At 43.0% G+C, this 7,395-nt stretch overlaps 1 long non-coding RNA gene and 2 pseudogenes across 1 annotated transcript; 2 read left to right on the forward strand and 1 right to left on the reverse strand.

The window, feature by feature from the left end:
- On the forward strand, window positions 1–1,848 carry LOC123114563 (probable LRR receptor-like serine/threonine-protein kinase At4g36180; annotated as a pseudogene).
- Window positions 1,849–3,198, forward strand: LOC123114564 (receptor-like protein EIX2; annotated as a pseudogene).
- A 1,310-nt stretch (window positions 3,199–4,508) lies between these two features.
- On the reverse strand, window positions 4,509–7,077 carry LOC123115478 (uncharacterized). The gene is made up of 6 exons (XR_006456627.1): window positions 6,659–7,077; window positions 6,475–6,571; window positions 5,971–6,389; window positions 5,549–5,731; window positions 5,210–5,312; window positions 4,509–5,061 (listed from the first exon to the last, which is right to left on the reverse strand). It is a non-coding gene; the product is annotated as an uncharacterized lncRNA (long non-coding RNA).
- Window positions 7,078–7,395: the final 318 nt, after the last annotated feature.

Here is a 7,395-nt window from a genome sequence, read left to right on the forward strand (position 1 = left end):
ATGCATCTCACAACTAATCTCTTGTTCACCACCTTCATCATCATAAGCATCACTTCATCTTTAGAAGTGGTGCATGCACTAGCGCTACAACCACAACATGCCCATGACGGCGGCTGCATCCCAGCTGAGAGGGCCGCCTTGCTCTCCTTCCACAAGGGCGTCACAAGCGACAACGCTGGTGTCCTCGCCTCGTGGCACGGACATGATTGCTGCAGGTGGAGGGGCGTTCATTGCAGCAACCAAACAGGCCATGTCATCAAGCTTCACCTTCGCAATACAAGTCCGGACCTTGACCCCTATGATGTGTGCGATGATGCTAATTCATTGGTTGGCGAGATAAGCTCCTCTCTCCTTTCCTTGAAGCATCTAGAGCACATGGATCTTAGCATGAACTGTTTAGGGCCAAATAGTGTTATTCCTCAGTTCTTGGGCTCCATGGAGAACTTGAGATATCTTAACCTCTCTGGCATGCCATTTACCGGCAGAGTTCCTTCTCAGCTTGGTAACCTATCTAATTTGCAGCATCTTGATCTTGGCACGAGTTCTTATTACGGGACATATTCAATGGATATCACTTGGTTAACAAAGCTACCATTGCTGCAGTACCTTAGTATGAGCACAATTAATCTCTCAAGGGTGGATGACTGGCCTGGTACGTTGAATATGATTCCGTCTCTAAAGGTTATCAATCTTGCTGCATGCTCACTTGATACTGCAAGCCAATCACTTCCCCACCTTAACCTCACGAAACTTGAGAAGCTTGATCTGTCCGGGAATAATTTAGGCCACTCAGTTGCATCAAGTTGGTTTTGGAACGTAACAAGCCTCAAATACCTTGGTCTTGGTGGGACTCGGTTATTTACAAAATTTCCAGACACACTAGGAAACATGACCTCACTCAAGGTACTTGATTTGTCAGAAAGCTCTCTGGATGAGTCTGGAAACCTTAAAAGTCTCCTTAAAAATCTTTGCTGTTTGGAAATCCTTGACCTCTCTGGAAATTTTATGAATGGTGATATACGGATGCCGATGGAGGGCTTGCCACGATGCGCATGGGACAAATTGACGGAGCTGCATTTCCATGGAAACAGATTCAACGGGACGCTACCAAATTTTATAGGGGAATTCAGGAGTTTGAGTGTGCTTGACCTGTCCAGCAACAACTTTGTTGAGCTCATACCGCCAGGGCTTATGAATTTGGTGCGTTTAACCAATCTTGATCTCAGACAGAATCAACTCAATAGGATACCAATCGAAATTGGTGCCCTTACTGCTCTGACTTATTTGGACATGAGCCACAACAACTTGACTGGAAGTATAGCAGTCGAGCTTGGAAAATTGAAGCATTTGGCATTCCTTTTTCTTGAAGACAACAAACTTACTGGACCAATACCACCAGAGGTTATGAATTCAACTTGCTTAACCTTCCTAGACCTCTCCAGTAATCACTTCAATGGAAGTGTACCCACTGAATTAGGTTCTCTGAAGAATCTGGTTGATCTGGACCTAAGCAAAAACAACCTTAATGGTGTGATCACGGAAGAGCACTTTGCAAATCTAAAAGGTTTGAAGATGATAGATTTCTCTTCCAATAATTTGAAGATTGTAGTTGATTCAAATTGGCGCTCTCCTTTTAGGCTACAGTCTGCAGTTTTTTCATCTTGTCAAATGGGTCCTCTCTTTCCAACTTGGCTTCAGCAGCTGCGGGGAATCGATTCACTTGACATTTCGAGCACAGCTTTAGAGGACAAGTTTCCTAATTGGTTTTGGTATACATTTTCACAGTCAACATATCTCAACATCTCTAACAACCAAATAAGTGGAAGCTTGCCAGAGCATATGGATGGCATGGACTTGGAAGAACTCTACCTAAGTTCAAACCGGCTCACCGGGTCAATACCTTCATTGCTCACAAATATCACTATGTTAGACATATCCAACAATAACTTTTCAGGAGGAATACCATCAAATTTTGAAGCCTCCCGACTTCAAATGTTGCTTATCTATTCAAATCGAATTAGCGGGTACATTCCAGAATCCATTTGCAAATTGCAGCAACTATTGTATTTGGATTTGTCGAACAACCTTTTAGAGGGTGAAATTCCTCAATGTTTTGGGATCCAAAAATTACAATTTCTTCTGCTCGGTAACAACAGTTTATCAGGAAAATTCCCAACATTTTTGCAGAATAACACAAATATGGAGTTCTTGGATCTTGCATGGAACAAGTTGTCTGGAAGATTGCCTACTTGGATAGGAGATCTTGAGGAATTAAGTTTTGTATTATTGGGCCACAATGCATTTTCTGATAATACTCCAGCCGACATAACAAGCCTTAGGTCCCTTCAATACGTGGATCTATCATGCAACAATTTCTCTGGTGCAATACCTTGGCATCTATCGAACCTAACATTTATGACAGAAGTACAAAATAAATTCATGGATATGGATGATAGATTTATTGGAACCTCAGATATTCATGGTAGTTACATGGAATTCCCTGTGATGGGGGCAGGTCACCTAGGAGAAATATTGTCGGTAGTAACAAAAGGACAGCAACTTGTATATGGTAGAACACTTGCATATTTTGTGAGCATTGATTTATCAGTAAACTCCTTGATTGGTGAACTCCCAACAGACATCACTTCCCTTGCTGCACTAATGAACTTGAATTTATCATCCAACAAATTGAGTGGAAAAATTCCAAACATGATTGGCGCCATGCAGTCACTGGTATCTCTTGACCTCTCTCAGAACAAGCTCTCTGGTGAAATTCCGTCGAGCTTGTCAAGCCTGGCATCTTTGGCCGCGTTGAACTTGTCCTATAACAATTTGTGTGGAAGGATACCCTCTAGCCCTTAACACAGACAACCCATCACTTATGTACATCGGCAACGGTGGACTTTGTGGGCCTCCTCTCCACAACAATTGTCCAGGAAACGATTCTTCCATTATCCATGGCGATCCCGGAAGCATCAAGCAAGAGTTTGACCCACTGACTTTTTACTTTGGTCTTGTGATGGGACTTGTGGTTGGGCTCTGGATGGTCTTTTGTGCACTCTTGTTCAAGAGGACATGGAGAATTTCTTATTTCCGACTCTTTGACGAGGCGTATGATCAACTCTATGTATTCATGGTCGTGAAATGGGGAAGCTTGGCAAAGAACACAACCACAGAATAAGCATTTTCCTTTTCTGAAGGAGGCAGTGTCTGTGCTGCACCCATGAAAGAGCTCTGGATTATTAACCAGGGTATGGTAGATCTTAGGCATCATATGTTATATCATGTGCCTTGTTTACACCTCTAAATAAAGATAATGATGTCTACTTCTTCTGATACATTTATGAGTTTACTATTGTAGTACATGCAAGACTTAAATATAATGTTGTGTAATTATACCGATACATGTAAATACTGTAATATTCTTCTGGACTGTAATAATGAGTGTATTTCGCTGAACGGTTTTTACTTCTTTCTGCGATCACAGCATGTTGAGTGTTTTTCTTTGTTGCAAGATGGTTTTGTCATCTGAACTGAATCAGTAATGGAAATTCTTGAAAAACTTCAGTTTATAATCTTGTACTCTGTGAGGTACTGCTCCATTACTATTTAATCGGTTGCTTGGATCATTCAGACTTCATATACTGTATGTCCTGAAATTTCTGCTTGTATGATACTTGGATGAAAATTTTGCTCTCGCCATCTGCAGAAACCAATTTATGTGTGGGTCGGTTTCAGTTGATTGGGTTTTCTCTGGTAATTAAGTAATTGTGCTTGGTATTCAGATCAGGTGCGCACTCCCAATCTATGAAACATAAGAGAGGTAGAACAGTCTCTACCTTATATAACGTCGATAGGGAAACACCGGCTCTGACATGCCGTGAGACGTCCTTGGATGATTTGTGTGCTACTTCCAAGCACGGCGCTTCGTGTATAGTAAGTATTACTATCATGCTTAATTATAATTATGACAGCCTAGCAGTATTGTATATGGCTAGTGATGCATCTTTTCTCATGCTTGTTTCTTGTGCCATATAATGCAGGTGGAGCTTTTCTAGACCAATACGGGCCTTGAATGAATCAGATCAGGGTTGTTCTTGTGACCGCCTAGGCCGGTAACGATTATGCTTTTGAAACTGTCAACGGTTTAAATTGCGAGTTACAACTTAAAAGCAAGGGGGTAATATTGAGAAGTAGTGGTGATTTACTTGAAGTCGTATTGTGTTTGTAACCTTGGCAAGAAAAGTTGTGACTGCTTTATGTCCAGTGTGAAAATTACAGCCCAACCTATAATTTTTTTAGCGCTATAAAATTTCCATCATCTGAAAAACAAGTCCATTCTACATGAAGCATGCAACGGATCCCACAAGCGACCGGAATATATTTTAAAGATTATCACCTAAACATTAGTTATAAAATATGTGCCATGAAAAAATTGAAATATTCAAATGTTATAAACTTCAGACCCAAAGCTACTTCACAAGACAAAAAGGAAAAGAAAATTAGAAAAGCAGCTACAGATAGAGTATGAACAAAGTACTAGTAGAAATTGTTCTTTTGCAAAATTTGGTTTGTTTAGGTCATCGGCAACAATTAGGCTTCGACAGTTTAATCTATAAGAGAACTTCGAATTTCACATCACCTGATTGAATGGGGGAACACCCGACAACTCAATCATAAGTTCATAACATGAATGGTTCCTCCAAGGCTCCAAGGACAAAAGCCAATCAAGTCACATGATAATTCCAGCAACAGAAACTAAATCCAAAAGTTCATTAGGCTAGCTACCACAGCAAATCAGATTACATTTCAACAAAGAGAATAAATCGACAACTACGCTAGGCTGCAAATAAGTCATGGCAGTTCAACGACAGAAACTAAATCATCAAGCACACTAGGCTGCGATAACAAGTGAGATAGTAGTTTAATAATAGAAACTAAACTGAAAACTACACTAGGCTGCAACAACAGTCAACAACTCCACTGTGTATGCAGCTGCCTGAGGATGTTGCTATTTTCCATCTGCTGTTGAGGTGAAGGCATGAGGTGCTATCTCCTACACTGCACAGTAGTCAACTCTTGGGATTAAGAATCGGTAGCAACAAGTTAACAAACTGTAACAAGTAAAGTTTTCCCTATCAAACAGTACATTAAGATTGTTGCCCAAAAAGAAAACTGTACATTGAAAATTTGTTCAAGTAGTACTTACAGCCTGCTGCTCCTAGACGGGCAGGACTGGTCCTTCGGGCAGAATTGGGACTTCGCGGGGAATTGGGTTTCCGTTCAGTACATAGGAAACTCTACCCAGTACACTACAGAAAAGAGAATTAGGAAAGATGCAGGCAAAAGTTGTTTCCAAATTTATTGAAACCAAGAGTAGAATTAATCTGCACAACTATAACTAGGTACAGAGTGCTCATTCTGTACCTGAAAGTCGAAACCATTAAAGGCATGGCTTTAGTGACCCATTTGAATTTCAGTATTTCAGGTAAGTGGCAACACACTGTAACACTATATTTATGTATATAAATGGTGAATCACATAGTACCTGCTGATCTCTGGTCCCTTAAACACAGTTTGCTGTAGGAAGTTCACAGACCAAGCCTCCATGGTTTCATGAGATATCCCGACAAGATGACCACTGTTGTTGAATATAGGCGATCCAAAATGTCCGTATGAATGAGAAGGAATACCGATACTAAGATTGCCCCATTGGCCTTCTTCTCCATGGCTGCTCACAACCACAAAAGAACATTAGAGCTACCTTTTTTTTCGAGGAAAGGAGCATCATGCCCTCAATGTCATATATCATGCCCTACTAACTTCAAGCGTCCTCCAATCGAACAAAATAAATAAAACATAACATTGCGACCATCTACGGATTACCCATATCCAAAAAAATGAAGCTCATTGTCTAACAAATAATCAAAGTGCAAGATGTTAAGAAATTTGATGTATAGTAAAGCTTACACGATGGATCCTCAACAGTAAGCTGTTGGCGTGAAAAAATCCCTCTGCGGGAACATAAAAGCATACACCTCCTCCGATATTCGAACATGTCCAGTCTCAAATGTGACCGGCTGTACGAAATCATTTGCTTGCACCTGAAGAACCAATGTGCAAAATTCTTGTTCCAAGAACTTCTTAGATGGGGCCACTGGCACATCATCGTATCCCCCAGCAATCGGCAGATTCACGACGAAAGGGCAGTTCTTCTGACGGAAGAATGTGGGATCCGCGATGACGACGCAGGATCCGTCGTCCTTGATGGAGACGATGGTGCCGGGGAGGACGACAGTCACTGGCTTCGATCCCCCTCGTGTTCCCTTGCTGTGAGGATTTCGCCACTTGAAGGAGATCCGGACGGTGGACTTGCGAACAGATTCATGCTGAAGCAAACAAACATAGACAGATCCATACCGTAAATCAGAGGGAGAAAATGGATGGGGATCCTCCATGAACGAGTCGACTGACCTGATCCTTTAAGAGCGAGCGATCCATTGGAAGATTTAGTGGTGGGATTTCTACAAGAAAGGTGAGGAGGGGAAATGGCAGGCGATTTTACTGGGATCTGGAGAACGAGCGAGCGTGGGTCAGGAATTGGTGAAAGCGCAAGGGAACACGAGGGGGGTCGAAGCAAGAGGGGAAATCAACTCACCGTCGTCCGACGCTGTCGCGGGTGTAGCTCAGCGGAGATAGGCACGGTGGGTTGAAGTGGCGGCGGCAGAGGAACCCTAGCCTTGCGGTCGCCCCTTCTCGCTCCCTGTGTCCTCCTCTTCTAAGCAAGGTTGTAATGGCGGCTTTCGTTCGCTGCTTGGCGGCAAAATCCTGTCTAAACCAAACTGTTCAGAACAGAGCAACGGTGATTCAGCTATTTTTTTTTTCGGGGGTGATTCAGTTCATATGTGTCATTCTCTCCTACTGCTTCAATGCTTCAGTTCAGGTACTAGCTAAAGCACAAAATTTTACCTTTTCAGTTCAATCGATGTTGCGATGATGTGCATAGAGGCCTTTTCTAGAAAAGAAAGTTCAATCGATTGTATTTGTATTCTTGGAGTGTTCAATGGCTAATTTCAACTGATATAGCGATCACCCCTCCCCCGCTCCCGCGGCGTGCCCCGCGTGTGCGTCACAGGAGCCTTAGATCGGCCGCTGATGCTCCTCTTCTCCCCCGGACGCTGCCCCCCACCCCTTGCCGTCACCTAGCTTGGGGTCAAGCAGGGCATGTTGACCTGGTGGGGAATCACAGCCATGGGGTTGTGGCCGCCACCTTCTTCCCGAGGTGGGTTCGACCTGGGCGCCGGTGTCCTCCTCTGTCGGACATGTGCCGGGGGCTCCTTCCCGAGGACCAACTACCTTTCTCGGCGTTCGGGGTCATGTTTGTGCCGGGCTGTT

Source organism: Triticum aestivum, chromosome 5B (assembly GCF_018294505.1).
Source record: "Triticum aestivum cultivar Chinese Spring chromosome 5B, IWGSC CS RefSeq v2.1, whole genome shotgun sequence".
Classification (NCBI taxonomy): Eukaryota; Viridiplantae; Streptophyta; class Magnoliopsida; order Poales; family Poaceae; genus Triticum; species Triticum aestivum.